Source organism: Pogona vitticeps, chromosome 1, assembly GCF_051106095.1.
Source record: "Pogona vitticeps strain Pit_001003342236 chromosome 1, PviZW2.1, whole genome shotgun sequence".
Classification (NCBI taxonomy): Eukaryota; Metazoa; Chordata; class Lepidosauria; order Squamata; family Agamidae; genus Pogona; species Pogona vitticeps.
The window spans coordinates 160,680,463-160,698,448 of record NC_135783.1 but is presented as its reverse complement, the minus strand read 5'-3'; the positions used below and the strand labels follow the sequence as shown (position 1 = coordinate 160,698,448).

The 17,986-nt window shown below is 39.4% G+C and overlaps 1 protein-coding gene and 1 long non-coding RNA gene across 5 annotated transcripts in view; one reads left to right on the top strand and one right to left on the bottom strand.

The window, feature by feature from the left end:
* COMMD1 (copper metabolism domain containing 1) overlaps positions 1-17,986 on the top strand; it is a 115,233-nt gene that overhangs the window by 84,105 nt on the left and 13,142 nt on the right. The window lies entirely within an intron of this gene.
* Positions 688-17,986, bottom strand: part of LOC144583578 (uncharacterized) — a 30,105-nt gene continuing 12,806 nt past the window's right edge. Inside the window, exon 2 of the long non-coding RNA XR_013537452.1 lies at positions 688-16,909. This is a non-coding gene — a long non-coding RNA (uncharacterized LOC144583578). The remainder of the gene's footprint in view (positions 16,910-17,986) is intronic.

Below are 17,986 nucleotides of genomic sequence, written 5' to 3'. Positions count from 1 at the left end.
GGATGTTTTTGAACTGCAACTCCCAGAAACCCCAGCCAGCACAGTTGGTGGTGAAGGCTTCTGGGAGTTGCAGTCCAAAACTCCTGAGTAACTCAAGGTTAAGAGCCAGTGTCCTAAATCACGGACAGAATCCATATCTTCTCTCCCCAGCAGTGTCGGTCACAGCTTTGAACATTACCATAAAATAACTTGTTTCTTTCATAACCTGGGAAAATAAAAATTTATTTTTTTCTGCACTCAAAAATTTAAATTCTTGTTTCCACTACTGTGTCATACATTATAACACTGATACGGTATCATTACTGCTCATCTTAATATTGATGGTTGTTGAAATGGAAGGCTCTTTTTTTGTTTCAAACGTAAGCACGGTTGTCAGAGCAGTGGAAGACTTACTGCTGCTTCCATTGAATAAATGTTCAGAGCTGTAGCTGCGTTCATCTGTTGAAGGATAATGCTTCTATAGAAGTAGACTACAGTCCATAAAAGCTTATGTCAAATAGAATGTATGAGTCTTTAAAATGCTGTAAGACTCTTTGTTTGGTTTGCCTTCAATTGAGTTTTTAAGCTAGGCATGGTCTTGGAAGCTCCATGTCTGCTTTTGTTTTCCAACTTCTCATCACTCAGCTTCACAGGTTGAGTTGACTTTTCTTCCCCGTGATGCACTGGTCTCTGGAAGCAGAACAACAGCTGTCACAATAGTTTGTCAATTCAACAGTCACACCAAAACACAGTGGACAAATTCATTTTCAGACTATGGTTCCTGTCTTGGAGTTGACAGCTTGATAAAGATCGGCAGTTTGTTAATTCAAACACCAAACGTCTGTTACTCCAGTTGTCCACCCTAATCAGCCAGAAAGGGAAATAGTCAAATATGCACATGGTGTACCGCCTGTATACATCTTTTGTATGAACAAACTGGCACATATGTGTGGAAACGAATGAAACAAAGCAAGAGGCAATTCCAAATAGGTTCTAAACAACCTAAGTCTAAGCATATATAAGTAGATTTTATTCATAGGTTAGAATATGCCTCTGAATATTGTTCCTAGACCCTTTTGGAGATCAACTTGTAAAAATCTCCCCATTGCTCTGGTTAACTCTTTTGGAGAACAATTAACAGGCAAAATCATAGGGGAGAAGCAGGATTACTGCCTTCATAAACTATAATTTGTGAACTTAGATACTATATTGTTATTAGTGTTGTTGTTGTTGTTTATTTATTTATTAAATTTATACCCCACACCATCTGGCAACTAGGCCACTCTGGGTGGCGAACAACAAGATAAACAACACAATATCAAAACACGATAAAATAATAATACATACATTCAATCGAATACAAGAACATATGAGAACGTACCTAAGTTTCTTTTTGATTTAATGCAATTATATGGATGGTTTTTCTTCCCAGCATGGATAGGATTAAAAGTACTGTATTGCCTTAGTCTTCTAGTTGGACTATTCCTTGATTCTAAAGAGTGGGTGAAACTTCATTGCCACAAAATGTTTATTGAAATATTACAAGTTTAATAACCACTAACTCAACGTTTTCATTTTATTTATGGTAACAAATTGGTGTTCTGATATGAACTGCTTTATCAATCTAGGTCTTTTCAAAGGTTGGAAGGAACGATGTTATAATATAGATTTCATACATTTACCCCAGCTTAATTCCTGCTGCAAATTATGGATTGTATGTTTAATGAAAATGCAAACTATGAGCAAAGACAACAGGATCTGTGTGGGTGGACCCTTAGGCCTTTTGTCTGATGTAATATTCAATACATGTTTAAGTGAAGGTCCACCCACACAGGTTTCTCTACATAATTGAAGCTTGTACAGTTTCTTCTGTACTTCCATATTTATTCATCTTCTGAATATTTATTTCTAAAGAAAGTGTGAAAGTAGCATTGTGGGCAGAATATCATTAAGAACAATCTTCACTAAAATGGCTGATTTTCCATGTTATTGTTACATTTTTTAGTACACTCATCTTTCTGTTATATCCCTGATGGTAAATTATTATATCTATGCCTATGCCTGTTTCAGAGCTCATTCATAGGCCTCCAGTGGCTTTAGTATGTTTTGAAAGACACCAGATCAACTTCATTTTTACTACATCTGACTACTGTACAGGACATCATAACTCTCCATAAAGCTAGCTATGCATTGAATTCTTACTTTACCCCATCAGTTTTTAAACTGGTAAACTCAAATCTCGTCATCATTCATCATCATTTAGTTGTTTAATTGTGTCCGACTTCGTGACCACATGGACCAGAGCATGCCAGGTCCTCCTGTCTTCCACTGCCTCCCAGAGTTGTGTCAAATTCATGTTCTTTGCTTTGATGACACTGTCCAACCATCTCATCCTTGGTCGTCACCTTCTCCTCTTGCCGTCACACTTTCCTAACATCAAGGTCTTTTCCAAGGAGTCTTCTCTTCTCATGATATGGCCGAAGTATTGGAGCCTCAGCTTCAGGATCTGTCCTTCCAGTGAGCACTCAGGTTTGATTTCCTTTAGAATTGATAGGTTTGTTCTCCTTGCAGTCCAGGGGACTCTCAAGAGCCTCTTCCAGCACCACAATTCAAAGGCATCAATTCTTTGGCGATCAGCTTTCTTTATGGTTCAGCTCTCACTTCCATACATTACTACGGGAAAAACCATAGCTTTGACTATTCAGATTTTTGTTGGCAAGGTGATCTCTCTGCTTTTTAAAATGTTGTCAAAGTTTGTCATCGCTTTCCTGCCAAGAAGCAGGCGTGTTTTAATTTTGTGGCTGCAGTCTCCATCTGCAGTGATCATGGAGCCCAAGAAAGTTAAATCTGTCACTGCCTCCATCTCTTCCCCTTCTATTTCCCAGGAGCTGATGGGACCAGTGGCCATGATTTTAGTTTTTTGATGTAGAGTTTCAGACCGTTTTTTGCACTCTCTTCTTTCACCCTCATTACGAGGTTAATTCCTCCTCACTTTCTGCCATCAGAGTGGTATCATCTGCATACCGGAGGTTGTTGATATTTCTTCCTGCAATCTTAATTTCGCCTTGGGATTCTTCCAGTCCAGCCTTTCGCATGATGTATTCTGCATATAAGTTAAATAAGCTGGGGGTCAATATGCAGCCTTGTCGTACTCCTTTCCCAATTTTGAACCAATCAGTTGTTCCATATTCAGTTCTAACTGTTGCTTCCTGTCCCACATATAGGTTTCTCAGGAGACAGATAAGGTGGTCAGGCACTCCCATTTCTTTAAGGACTTGCCACAGTCAAAGGCTTTTGCATAGTCAATGAAGCAGAAGTAGATGTTTTTCTGGAACACTCTGGCTTTCTCCATAATCCAGCGCATGTTAGCAATTTCGTCTCTAGTTCCTCTGCCCCTTTGGAATCCAGCTTGTACTTCTGGGAGTTCTCGGTCCACAAACTGCTGAAGCCTACCTTGTAGGATTTTGAGCATAACCTTGCTAGCGTGGGAAATGAGTGCAGTTGTACGGTAGTTTGAGCATTCTTTGGCACTGCACTTCTTTGGGATTGGGATGTAGACTGATCTTTTCCAGTCCTCTGGCCACTGTTGAGTTTTCCAAACTTGCTGGCATATTGAGTGTAGCACCTTAAGAGCATCATCTTTTAAGATTTTAAATACTTCAACTGGAATGCCATCACCTCCACTGGCCTTGTTGTTAGCCAGGCTTTCTAAGGCCCACTTGACTTCACTCTCCAGGATGTCTGGCTCAAGGTCAGCAGCCACATTATCTGGGTTCTCCGGGATATCCAAATTTGTCTGGTATATTTCCTCTGTGTATTCTTGCCACCTCTTCTTGATGTCTTCTGTTTCTGTAAGGTACCTCCCATTTTTGTCCTTTATCATGTCCATCTTTGCACAAAATGTTCCTCTAATATCTCCAATTTTCCTGAACAGATCTCTGGTTTTTCCTTTTCTATTATTTTCCTCTATTTCTTTGCATTGTTCATTTAAGAAGACCCTCTTGTCTCTCCTTGCTATTCTTTGGAAGTCTGCATTCAATTTTATGTAACTTTCCCGATCTCCCTTGCATTTTGTTTCCCTTCTCTTCTCTGCTATTTCTAAGGCCTCGTTGGACAGCCACTTTTTTTTTTTTTTTGCGTTTTCTTTGGGATGGTTTTTGTTGCTGCCTCCTGTACAATGTTACGAGGATCTATCCAAAGTTCTTCAGGCACTCTGTCCACCAGATCTAGTTCCTTAAATCTGTTCTTCACTTCTACTGTGTATTCATAAGGAATTTGGTTTAGATTATACCAGTGGTTTTTCCTACTCTCGTCAGTTTAAGCTTGAATTTTGCTCTGACAAGCTGATGATCAGAGCCACAATCAGCTCCAGGTCTTGTTTTTGCTGACTGTATAGAGCTTCTCCATCTTTGGCTGCAGAGAATATAATCAATCTGATTTCGAAATTGCCCATCTGGTGATTTCCATGTATAAAGTCGCCTCTTGTGTTGTTGGAAACGAGTGTTTGTGATGACCAGCTTGTTCTCTTGACAAAACTCTATTAGCCTTTGCCCTGCTTCGTTTTGAACTCCAAAGCCAAACTTTCCTGTTCCTTTTATCTCTTGACTTCCTACTTTAGCAGAATATCTTTCTTTGGTGTCAGTTTTAGAAGGTGTTGTAAATCTTCATAAAATTGTTCAATTTCAGTTTCCTCAGCATTGGTGGTTGGTGCATAAACCTGGATTACTGTGATGCTGAAAGGTCTGCCTTGGATTCGTAATGACATCATTCTATCATTTTTGAGATTATATCCCATTATAGCTATTCCCACTCTTTTGTTGACTATGAGGGCTACTCCATTCCTTCTACAGGATTCTTGTCCACAATAGTAGATATGATAGTCATCTCAGTTGAATTCGCCCATTCCTATCCATTTTAGTTCATTGACGCCCAGGATGCCAATGTTTATTCTTGCCATCTCCTGTTTGACCACCTCCAGCTTCCCAGGTTCAAAGATCTTACATTCCAGGTTCCTATGCAATATTTTTCTTTGCAGCATCGGACTTTCCTTTCACTACCAGGCACCTCCAAAGCTGAACGTTCTTTCGGCTTTTGCCCACCCACTTCATTAGCTCTGGAGCTACTTGTACTTGTCCTCCGCTCTTCCTCAGTAGCATGTTGGATGCCTTTCGACCTGGGGGTCCAGCATCATATCTTTTAGCCTTTTGTTTCTGATCATGGGGTGTTCTTGGCAAAGATACTGGAGTGGCATTGCCAATTCCTACTCCAGGTGGATTGCGTTTAGTCCTAACTCTCCACTATGACCTGTCCATCTTGGGTGTCCCTGCATGGCATAGCCCATAGCTTTTCTGAGTTACTCAAGCCCCTTCACCACGACAAGGCAGCAATCCATGAAGGGGATACATCTGACTACTGTACAGGACACAGTGCAGTCTCATCATAACTCTCCATAACTCTCTATACATTGAATTCTTACTTTACCTCAGCAGTTTTTAAAATGGTAAACTCGAATCTCATAGCAACCTCAAATGAACATCCTTAACAAAGCTATTCTTCCCTAGTCTTGGTCTCCCATCTGCACTCTGGGCAGTATGTGAAGCACTTTGAATACTCAAAAATATAAATTCCAAATATTGTTATTTTATAATTAGAGACCACACCTCTGAGATTTCTCTCTCTGCTATTGATATTCTGGTATACAAAAAACACAGGGGTGCAATTGCAAGGCTAGAAAGAAGAATAGAGAGCATTACGCTAATCCACACTGTCCTTAGACCTAGCTGCATATCTAGTAATCAGACACATTATGTAAAGAGAAAGTAAAAACGGCTGTGTTTTACAGACATAGGAGCAAATGTCAAGATTATGGCAAGGGACGACAGGAAAGAGGTGGATTGGCTCAGTAAAAGATCTCAGGCCTTAGTATACAAGAGCTGAGCAGGGTTGTTGATGACAGATCCTTTTGGAGGTCAATCATTTATGGTGTTGCCATACCTCAACATAGAATAACAAGAACAGCAATAACAGAAAGATGAGTAACAATCAGCATGGCTACCATCTGGAAATACTGCTGAGCAATACTGTGTGCAGCAAAGGTAGAAAGCAGGAAGAGGTTAGGCAAAGCTGTCCAGGTGCAAAATTTGGGCTGATGTTGCTCATCTGTATGATCACAATGTACCGTGTTTCCCCGAGATTAAGACAGGGTCTTATATTAATTTTTGCTCCAAAAAAAAGCATTAGGGCTTATTTTCAGGGAATGTTTTTTTTTCATGTACAACAATCTATATTTATTCCAATATAGTAATGCGATCTTCTAACTTTGACAATATAGCCCAACAGTTCTGAGATGAGGAATCAGGGCAAAGCGCTTCATGTGATCCATTGGCTGTACTTCACCTACTCCTGCCTCAGTGGGAGCAAAATCTAGATTCAAACCTTTAATCTAGCAGTGGAGAATGGCAGCTATGTTTTTGGACTACAACTCCCAAAATTCCTTCTGATTGACAATGCTTACAAAGGCTGATGAGAGTTATAAGACATAAGAATCTGAAGGGACATTGTTGCCCATCCCTATATTAATCACTTAGTCACAAGAAACCTCTTGTGTAATACTAAGTGTCAACTACAGTTGCACAATTTGTATCATGAGCCAATCTAGTGAGAGGAACACTACACATAGAGATACCAAAGGGCAGGGAAACACAAGGCAATGGCATCATAATCTGGCATGACTAATCCTAGAAGTTGGAATGGAGAGAGAGGGAGAACTTGACACTTGTAGTATTTCTGGAACATCAGCCTCTGATTACACGTAACAAGAATTGACCAGAGGGATTTATTTGTTTATATGAAAAAAAATGTATCCTGCTTTACATTATAAGTATCAGTAGACTTACTTGAAGACAGCCCAAACATATAACAGAAGTGCCTTACAATACATATAAATTAAAAACAATCCAAAAAACATAACACAATATCAGTAAACCAACCGCCAAGAAAAATATAACCAGTAACAGCAGCAGTATGCAGTCAATATTACAGTCAGTATATCTGTGAAGATTCCCAGTCTCCTATTTATCATGCTGCCCTTTCGTCAGTCTCCAGAAAGAGCAGGGCCACACCCACCAGAAAGACCACTGTTAATGACTGTTAACAAGCCTTGACAATGGGTGGAGAAGGACTGCAGAAGTGGGATTTTCACTCACTTCTCTATTCTTTGTTGCTTATTCAGACCAGGGGGAAGTGAAACCAAGGATATGTCAGGGGCCTCCTACCAACTCTCCTCAGACTGAAGAAGCTACTTGGATGAGTAGCCAGACGTTTCAACCTAATAACAAAGAAGTCCAGTGGCCGTGACTCAACTTCCAGATGATAATAAGTAGTTATTCACTCCCAAAAGCAGTTCTTTACAACTAAACAGAGAGTATTGCAAAGTACTGACCTTTCTTTCTTTATCGCCTGCAAAACTACAAGTTGAAGGAGAATATGTGAAAGGTTGTCAGATTTTGAACACTGTAGAGAGGGGGAGTATGCAGGAAAAGGAACACATTACAGGAGAAGGAGGATGTGAAGGTACCGTTGTCCCAGATTGTTTAGATATCTTAATGGTCTAAATGTGCCAAATATATATATATATATACTGTATTATCTTTCCCCCAACAAAATCTACAGTCAGAGACTTATGGCACATATTGTCATGACAATTCCAATTTGACCCATTTTCACAGAATGAATTAACTTTATGGGGTGATCTAGATTTAATAATTGGGAAGACGTCATTTTTATGGAGGGTATGAACAGATGGAGGAATTATTACCTGAGACCAATTGGACAGGATGGTGAATTTTTGCCATTTGCGTGCTTCAGAAGTAGGTGTGATCTGCCAGCTGCAGCCAAATGGCAGTATTTACAAATACTGTACAGGATCTGTTGGTATCTAAATATGGTCTGGCAGCACTGAGTGCTTCAGAGTCTCCTGCACTTTGGGGAATGTTTACTGACTGAGTCTAAGAGAAAAAAGCCTACATTATTTCTTTATAACTATTTACTGTCATTTAATTAGTATAATACACAAGATCTCTGAGATGAATAGAACAGGGAAATAGATTGTGCTGTTTTGCCTAACCAGTGGAAGATAACCAGTGGAAGGCAGCATACCTGAGATCTATAAATCTTGAGCTACCACTCTTTTGGGGGGGGAGGGGCAATGTTTGGCCAGCATAATTAAATTGAAAACTGCCCAGAGAGTGCTTTAAACAGTGTGTAACACTTCGGGATGTGCCGTCCCAATTTATACTTCTGGTGGTGGACTAGAACTTCCTTGTTAACTATAATTTACAACTCTCTTACTGGGCCAAAACTAGACCAAGGGTTTAAGATTATCAGGACCATGGTGACTTGATCAGATACCTGGTCCAGAAGTGCTTCTACTTCCAAATGAAGCCATTTGATAATTATTCAAAGAAGGGGAATATAAGCTGATTTTCTCAGTAGGGGCTGCATTGCTGCCTCTATCCAAGCTTTCTGGTATCACCCCTCTCTGTAAATTTTTAAAAATAACTTCTGCTGATTTGACCTACCAGCCCCACATCAGTTTGCCTCAGCTGGAAGGGACAGGGTCAAATGTGCCCATGGTAGACAGTGGTTCTTAACCTTTGTTACTCAGGTGTTTTTGAACTGCAGCTCCCAGAAACCTCAGCCAGCAGAACTGATGGTGAAGGCTTCTGGGAGTTGCAGTCCAAAAACATCTGAGTAACAAAGGTTAAGAACCAGTGGATTACACCACTCTAAAATTCCTAACTCTTCAGTTTCAGCGTTTCTCGGGATGATGAAACTGAACTGTATTCATGAAAAACTGATAGGACAAGGTGTGCTTTAGTAAAGGCCCTAAATAACCAAGGCTCCACATAATACAGTATTTCACAAATTAGATAGGACAAGCTTCTGAGAATGCTTCCTTACCCCTTGGTAGATCACATTGCAAAAGGCTTTTCAGTACACTGTCTCATTTGGAGGACAGTGAATCATGGTAGAGGAGAAAGATTACTGCAAACATAACCTATAGTTCTTGAATATAGATGCAACTTGAGAATACAGCTTTAAAAACTTGTGCGATGTAATTACATGGGTGGAGTTTCCTTTCATCATGGATGCATATGAAATTACTGTAATATATGCCTTATTCTTAAAGATATTACAATTCTTTATTCTAAAGAATGGATTGTACTTGCACCACATTTACTATGCCTTTTAAACAACACATGGTGGATAAAGATTTCCGCCCTCACTGCCTCAGAGTAGATTCCAAACTACCTTTGACCTGATTTGCTATATGTATTTCTTAGAAATGCTGTCAGACATGGAACTACATTGGTTCTACTAAAATTATACCTAAGAATAATCATGTGAATAGCCTGGGTCATCTCGCCATACCAGAAATTAGTATAATGTAAACAAAACCACGTCTGGGACGTGGTGGCGCTGTGGGTTAAACCGCAGAGGTCTCTGTGCTGCAAGGTCAGAAGACCTGCAGTCGTAAGATTAAATCCACGTGACGGAGTGAGCCCCTGTCGCTTGTCCCAGCTCCTGCCAACCTAGCAGTTCAAAAGTGTGTAAAAATGCGAGTAGATAAATAGGTACCATCACAGTGAGTAGGTGACAGTGTTCCATGTCTAGTTGCGCTGGCCATGTGACCTCGGAAGATTGTCTTCGGACAAACACCAGCTCTATGGGTTGGAAACGGAGATGAGCACCGCCCCCTAGAGTCGGACACGATTGGACAAATTGTCAAGGGGTACCTTTACCTTTGCTTAAACAAAACTACCATTTGTGTCACACGAAAATCACCTAAAGCACTGGTTCTTAACCTTTGTTACTCAGATGTTTTTGAACTGCAACTCCCAGAAACCCCAGCCAGCACAGTTGGTGGTGAAGGCTTCTGGGAGTTGCAGTCCAAAACTCCTGAGTAACCCAAGGTTAAGAACCAGTGACCTAAAGCAGTGGTTCTCAACCTGGAGTAACCCAGACTGCAATTCCCAGAAGCAATTCTGTGCTGGCTGGGTTTTCTGGGAGTTGCAGGCCAAGAACATCCAGGTTACCCGAAGTTGGGAACTACTGCTCTAAAGTGATATGATCAGATCCACTGGTCTTCAGGATGAACCCTTTAATAATTCTGAAAGGTTATAAATTGTCAGGCTGTGAACCAGATTATGTCCAGTTCAAGAGAACTATGCAGACTTGATGACTGTGATAACAGATCAGATCTTTCCTAGCTCACCTAGATCATGCATGTGACTGAATATGGGGCCTTCTGTATGGAACACATGTGTTCTTGTCACTGAACAACAACCCTTTATCTTAAAACCATAAAAAGAAAAAGGAGAATCATAATAGCATGCACAACCAGCTCATTATACATGACCCAGATAGAATGCTGTTGCTTCACTGTATTTATTTGACTATCTATAATGTGCAAGGACATACTTTTTGATGGTCTGCATAGGTTTGAAGTCTCAAGTACTGTATGAATGCTGGTTTTATATTTTTCTCTTTCAAATAAAATATCTGGATGTGAACTGAAACTGTTTGTAACTGCAGTTTTCCTGCACTACTTAAAATGTATTTGTAGGAGCACAGCAGGATGTTTTGTGCAGAGAAGGAAGCTAGCCCTGCTCCCCTGCTGTGGTTTGTCTTGACTTCCTATGAGCCTCTGAGGATTGTGAAATGTGCACACATTTTCGTGATGGCAGTTTACCCTTACTGGCCATGGCAGTAGCTTCCACTGGGATGGAGCCAGTCTGTAACTTTTTGCAGGGCTTTTGAACATTTCGCTTATTTCATAGTAAAAATTTACTTGTTCAGATCTCCATATTCATTCAAAGTGTAAATTTGTTGTTGTTTAGTCCCATGGACTAGAGCACACCAGACCCCCCTGTCCTCCACTGTACTTTTGTAGTATGCTAAATGTTGTTTGGAACTTTTGATTCCTCCTCATCCTCATGAATATCCTTGCCCTGTCAGTGATAAACACATTCTGAAGATACAGCTGCATACAGAGGATTCTCCAGTTATAGTTTACATAAGGGTTGTTTATATTTGTTCATGAATATTTCAAAGAGTCATCATCTGTTGAAGAAAGATTTCAGGCTTGCAAGATCTCTCTCTTTGTGTGGGTGTGAGTGTGAGCTTGTGTGGGTGTGTGAGAGAGACTAAGCCCTGAGATCCACTAATCAGAGCAAAATAGAAAATCTCAGAGGAATACATACAGGATTGTGGAACCCAAAGTCCAGGAATTTGTTTTCAGGATCAGAACTGGGGCAGCTATCCAAATCCTTTTGCACATGAATTTGTTCCCCTTTTCCCAAAAACCTTTCAATTGTTCTGTTATTAAGCTCTAGGGAATGAGAAACTCTTGCTGTTGGGGCCTTCCTCCCCTGTTTTTCTAGAGTCATATGCAGTGACTGGGCTCCCTCTGGGAATATAAAGATAATCGTTTCTCAAATTTTGTGGGGGAAAACCCCTTGCTAAGGTTACTATTGGATAATCACAGCAGCTGTTAGAGACAGCATTGGAATTTCTGATCACTAACTTTTTTGCATCAGCTTTTCAACTAGAACAAATATGACCAAAAAAGTTAGAGAGCCAGAACACAAGAACACATGTGATCCATTCTGTCTTCATATGACACTGGTGATGACAGATTACTCAATTGGAATATGTATACTATCTATAATGTTACTGTGATGTGCATTGCAGAAGTAATGTTATGCTCTTTTTAAAAGTTTGTTTTTTACCCTCCAAAAATGTATAGCCAGGTATTGGAGGATTCTAAACATCTGTGAAGGATTTGCTCGAATATCTTGCTATGTAAACACCTGTAATGTAAATCCAAATGGAGTTGCTTTTTTTAAACTGAAAAATAATTGAAATTTCTGGACTACTATTTCCGGACTTAGACAAAATTCCTATATTGGTATAGAAGAAATGTTGTACATAATTTTATCTATTTGTTTGTTTATTTTACAGAGCTTTGCAGATCTATAAAGGTAGCATACATCTGTTGTGTAAAAATTTAATCAGCCCCAATGAATAAGTTTTCTGATAATCAGTGGCAATTCTTTCGTTGTTGTTGTTTTGTTATTATTTGGTCTGCCTTTGTGGGCATACTGACCTGATTTACAGTCCCTGGAGTAATGTGCATAATTAGACCACATTTATCCTTCATTTTTCAAATTTTGAGATCCTAGTTTCAGGTTGAGAACATTTTTTTGCTTTAAGGAGAAAAGATTGATGCAGAAACAGGACAGAACAGCCTCTGAATGAATGAATGTAACACTGACATGTACCAGATACGGTCTGCTCATTTTCACCCCTCTGAGTATTGAGTACAGAACTGATGCTTATATTTAGGAAGATAAACCAACAGACTATGATACACACACACACACACCGCAATGCCTCTGTTGTACCAGAGCTATGTTATGCTGATGCAGCTGTCATAATAAAGGGAAAGCTTCTCCCATAGATCTACTGAAACCATAATCTGTAATTGTTGTATAGCAAAAAGGCCCCAAATGCAGACATTTGTATAGACTTGATTACTCAGTGGTTGACATATCAGGATCCTGTGAATTTTTAATTTTCTTAGTATTGACCTGTGAACTATCAGTAGGAAACTTGAAAAATATAAAGGAAGTCAAGACAGCCTGGATAAATGTTATTAAGAAATGAGACAAACAATTGTTCTTCTGCCAGTGGAAACAGTGTATCAATTTAACTCTTGTATGTGTTTATTTACTAAAGGGGAGTAGCGCACTAAATGCTTACTTCAGCTTTGAAACCACTGCCTTTGTATGTTGCCAGCAGGGTCACTTGCTCATGGTGATTGATTTAACTGGCATATCCTTTTGTATTTATATTTGCTCAAATAGCTTTTCATTCCTACACACAGTGTTTACTTATGCCTTTCAGCTGGAATTGCATGGAAAGCTACTGACAACTATTTTTAAAAAAATCCTTGTTAACTTGGGTGCCGATCCACAGCATCCTGACAGAAGTCTCTAAATGCTGTCAACAGCAGTGGATTGGACTGGCCATTGGAGAGGTCATGTCATCTTCCACTTTGTGAAGAATATGGAAGTATGCTCTACTGGCTTTAAACCAGTGTTATTTGTTTTTCTACTGTGTTTCCCCGAAAATAAGACAGGGTCTTATATTAATTAAAAAACACAGTAGGGCTTATTTTCAAGGGATGTTTTTATTTTCATGTACAACAATCTATGTTTATTCAAATACAGTCATGTCGTCTTCTTCTGGTTGCTGCACAGTGGTGGAGGGCGGGGTTTCACTTAACTAGGGCTTATTTTGAGGGGTAGGGCTTATATTACTTTTTAGAGTATATATTTTAATTGTATTTTAATGGGTTTTTGTTGTATTTTCATTGTTGTAATTTGATTTTCGACAAAGATTTTCGTAAATAGGGATGGCTTGCATTGTGTGATCACAAAGGATTAATAGAAAATCAGGCATGAAATTTTTTTGTCAGTAATGTGGTGGTGATGCCTTGCAAGTTGTGCAGCATACCTATTGTTAGCCATTTGGCTGAAAGATAACTTCTCGATCACATATTTACCGTTTTTTCCTTTGGGCTGCAATCAGTTTCACAAAACAAGAAAGGCCATCTACAAGGGGATTGTTATTTCATATTCTATACTCTGTATCTAGAGTAGCTAACTCCTAGCTTTTGTGCCTACAATTATGAATCATAGTCTTAGAATCATACCTGTCTCTTAAAATTGTGATTAAAAAGGGAAAACATTCCAACTTTTAAAATATTCCTCTTATGCCCATAATCATAGGAAGGGGAGGAAATCCATGTTAAGTATTCATAAGTGCGTACTCTTAAACTTCAAAATACTTTATAGCCTTTGTCTAGCTTATCTAATTAAACAGGGTGTTTATTTAGTTAAACAAGAAGTAGGTGACCCCTTCTTGGTTGACATGTCAGAGAAGCTACAAGCAATTGTCAGGAGTCTAGACTTCATTACAAGCCTGGATTTCTAGCAGATTCACTCAAGGCAAGATGGTCACATCAGTCTAAGATGCATCTCTCCTCATCAAAAGTAACAGGCACATCAGCAGAAGAGAATGGGTACTTCCAATGGTGATGGAGCAGAGAAATTTCTGGAGGGCTGTTACTGGGCAGAAGTGGTAACTGAAGGTGATGCTAGCAGGGGATCTTCCACAGATGGCAGTAACACTCAAAACTGACTTAATATTAATACAGTACTGTGTAGAAGGTGGCATTGGTAAACCACTTTCTTACCTTGAAAACCCTATGATAAGATAGTCCAAAATGAAACAAGAAATGGTCCTGAAAGTTGAGACTTTCAGGTCGGAAAGCACTCAGTAAGCTACTGAGGAAAAGCAAAGGACATGTACAAATAATTCTGTCATTAATGATGCAACTGGATTAAGGCTGAAAGGACATCTAGTAGCTGATGTGCTTATAATTTAAAGGAAAGCTCAATGCTGCACAACACACACAATTGGAACATGGAATGTGAAAAGTAGAAATCAAAGTAAACTGGAAATCATAAAGCAAGAAATGAAACATTTAAACATTCCAATGCTTGTTGTCAATGAACTGAAATGGGACATTTTCAGTTGGACAACTATGAAGTACTTTACTCTGGAAATGACAAATTCTGGAGAATGGAATGGCTCCAGTACTGAGGCAAGATGCAACACAAACAGTTCAGGACTATAGTGCAAGATCTGACCAAATAATATCCATCAGACTTCTGGGAAAACCTATGAAAATAATCATCATTCCGTTCTAGGCTCCAAATACAGATACTGAAGAAGATGAAATTTAAAGCTTTCATGAAAGTATCCAGGAGGAGATTGATCACACACCAAAACGAGGCATGCATCTAATCATAGGTGACTGGAACACAAAAGTAGGAAACAAAGCAGAAACAAATTGTTTTTGGAAAATTTGGCCTGAGGCGTGAAACGAAACAGAACAACAAATTGTATGGTTCTGTGAAGCCAGCAATCTGTTTATCTCAGTTCCATGCTTCAAGCAACCAAATAGATGACTGTACATATGGACATTACCAGGTGGCCAATATAAAAATCAAATAGACTACATAATTAGAAGCAGTAGATGGACAAGCTATATCCTCTTTGCCAGAACCAGACCAAAGGCACATTGTATACTGATCATGAATATCTGTGAAGATTTTCAGTCATCCAGGTGCGGTTATCTAGAAGGTGAGTCATGGCATCTGGACTTCTTTCTTACTAGGTTGAAACATTTCGTTACTCATTCAAGTAGCTTTTTAAGTCTGAGGTGACTTGGTAGGAGATCCCTGATGGTTTCACTTCCCCCTGGTCTAAATAGGCTTGTTAGATGGACAAAGGACTGGGGGTGAGTGAAAATCCCCTCCACCCATTGTCATGGGTCATTAACAGTCATTAACAATGGTCTTTCTGGTGTGTGGTCCTGATCTTTCTGGGGATGGATGAAAGGGCAGCATGATAAATAGGAGACAGACTTTATTTAATGCCTTTACCCCTGTTGAGTGAGGGTTTTTCTGTATGCACATATACAGGCTTCCCTGACCACTCTCTCAAACCACCTATCTTCTTGGTCCAAAATTACATCTTGGTCCTCAAATGAGTGTTCTTCAAATGAAGGAACAAATATGAAAAGGCAGAATTGTTTCCTATAGGCTTAGATGTCAGATAAGGGTGTATTTTATCTCTCTGTGTTCAGTCTAAATGCAAAACATATAATGCAGAAAGCTGGACTATACTCAGATGAAAGAGGAGTGAACATTGGTGGAAGACCTATCAATAAAGTAAGATGGCCAGTTGACATTATCTTACTGGCAGAAAGCAGCAATGGCATGTAAGGACTTCTGATAAAGATGAAAGAAGAAAGTGCTAAAGCAGGATTGCAACTGGACATTCAGAAGGCAAAAATCATGATTACAGAAGAACTACACAATTTTAATGTTGACAACGAAGAAATCGAAATTGTTAAAGATTTTTTATACCTTGATTCAACCATTAATCTAAATGGAGACTACAGTCAAGGAATCAGAATCAATGAGACTTGGAAGGGCATCTGTGAAGGAATTAGAAAAGATTATCAAGTTTAAGGATGTGTCACTGGAGACCCAAGACCAGGATCATCCACACTATTGCATTCTCAATTACCATGTATGGCTGTAAAAGCTGGGCAGTGAAGCAAGCTGATAGGGAGAAAAATGAACTATTTGAAATATGGTGTTGGAGGAAAGCTTTGTGAAAGATAGACAAGTGGATCCTAGATTTTATCAATGCTGAAGTTTCTCAGGAGGCAAAAATGAGAAAACTGAAGTAATCATACTTCGGGTACATTATGAGAACACAAGATTCATTGAAAAAAAATATGCTGGAAAAAGTTGAAGGAGGCATGAAATGAGGAAGACCAGTTATGAGAGGAATTGACTCAATAAAGAAAGATGCAGTTTTGAGTTTGCAAGAGCTGAGCAGGGCTGTTCAGGACATTTTGGAGATCACTCACTCAGAGGGTCACCATGGATCAGAGGTGACTTGATGGCACATAACAAGATAGTAGTGGTTAGTTTTCTGGCTTCTGACAAGGATTTACATTTTTTTATTCCTCTTTTCTGAAGAGAAGAGAGGGTTTGTTTATTTCAAGAATACAGTGATGAGTAAGAAGAGGTGGTGGAATCTAGGCAGAAGGCAGGTAGGAAGACACACACACACACACACACATTTCAGCCAGGGGCGAGAGGAGGGAGTGAACAGATAGAATAAATGCGACCACGGGAGAATAGCAATCCTTCCATTTTGTTAGTTCTCCATTTGTAGGGTGGAGTTTCAAAGTATCCCAGAAGATTCATTCTACCATTATCTAGAAAGAAACCAGTGGTACAAAACAATTAGTTGCATAAACAAGGAAAAATAGGCACACTTCATTGCAAATATATGACCATATAACAGGAAATATAAAGGCAATGACATCAATAATGAATTCTAAAATGGTAAAAGGAAGCTTGTACAATTATGTATAAAGCAAAATTAAGTTTCATGTTCTGTGCCAGATAATGTCATCAAAGCTGAGGAGGGCATAATTGCCTGATTAGTGCTCATTTGCTTCAAAATATGCTGTGCAGTGTTCATTCAGTTGTTACAGAGTGAAATTCCTTCCCAGAAATTATACATTATTTGTTCTATTACTTATCTTATAAGGAATAAAGAGTTTGTGTGTGTCTTAAATACTTTAAACTCTTCGTATTCATAATTTGTCTTAGCATAGGAATGTGTAGTCAGTAATTTACTAATTTATTGTGCTAAACTGATGTTATGAGGTGTCCAGTCACACAGAATTGAGAAGAATATTTGTGTAAAGAACCTGGGTATGTAATGAGATGAATTTAGTATAGTTTTGCTTCTCTGTATGGGTTGGGGTTAAATTTGCATTATATACACATATTAATCTGTTAGATGCTATATACAATTCACTCCATAAACACCTGCAGTGATCTTACAAGCAGCCATCATGTGTTTAATGCTAGTTGATATTTATCCAGTTACAATTACTACTGTAAGCTGAAGAAAAAACTAACAGTACAGTGGTGCCTCGTATAACGAGTGCACCGTTGAACGATGAATCCGCATTGCGATGCAGATTTCCCCATCGCTAATGCAAGGGCACGCTCGCATTACGATGGGGGAACAGCTGTTCTGCGGCTCCAAAATGGCCGCAGGAACACAAAAAATGGGTGCCGGTACACCCAAGATGGCCACCGGAACAAAAAAATGGCCGCTGGTACACCCAAGATGGCCGCCGGAACAAAAAATGGCCACCGGAACACCCAAGATGGCCGCCAAAACAAAAAAAATGGCCACTGGTACACCCAAGATGGCCGCCAGAACACAAAAAATGGGCACCGGTACACCCAAAATGGCCGCCAGGATGCTCAAAATG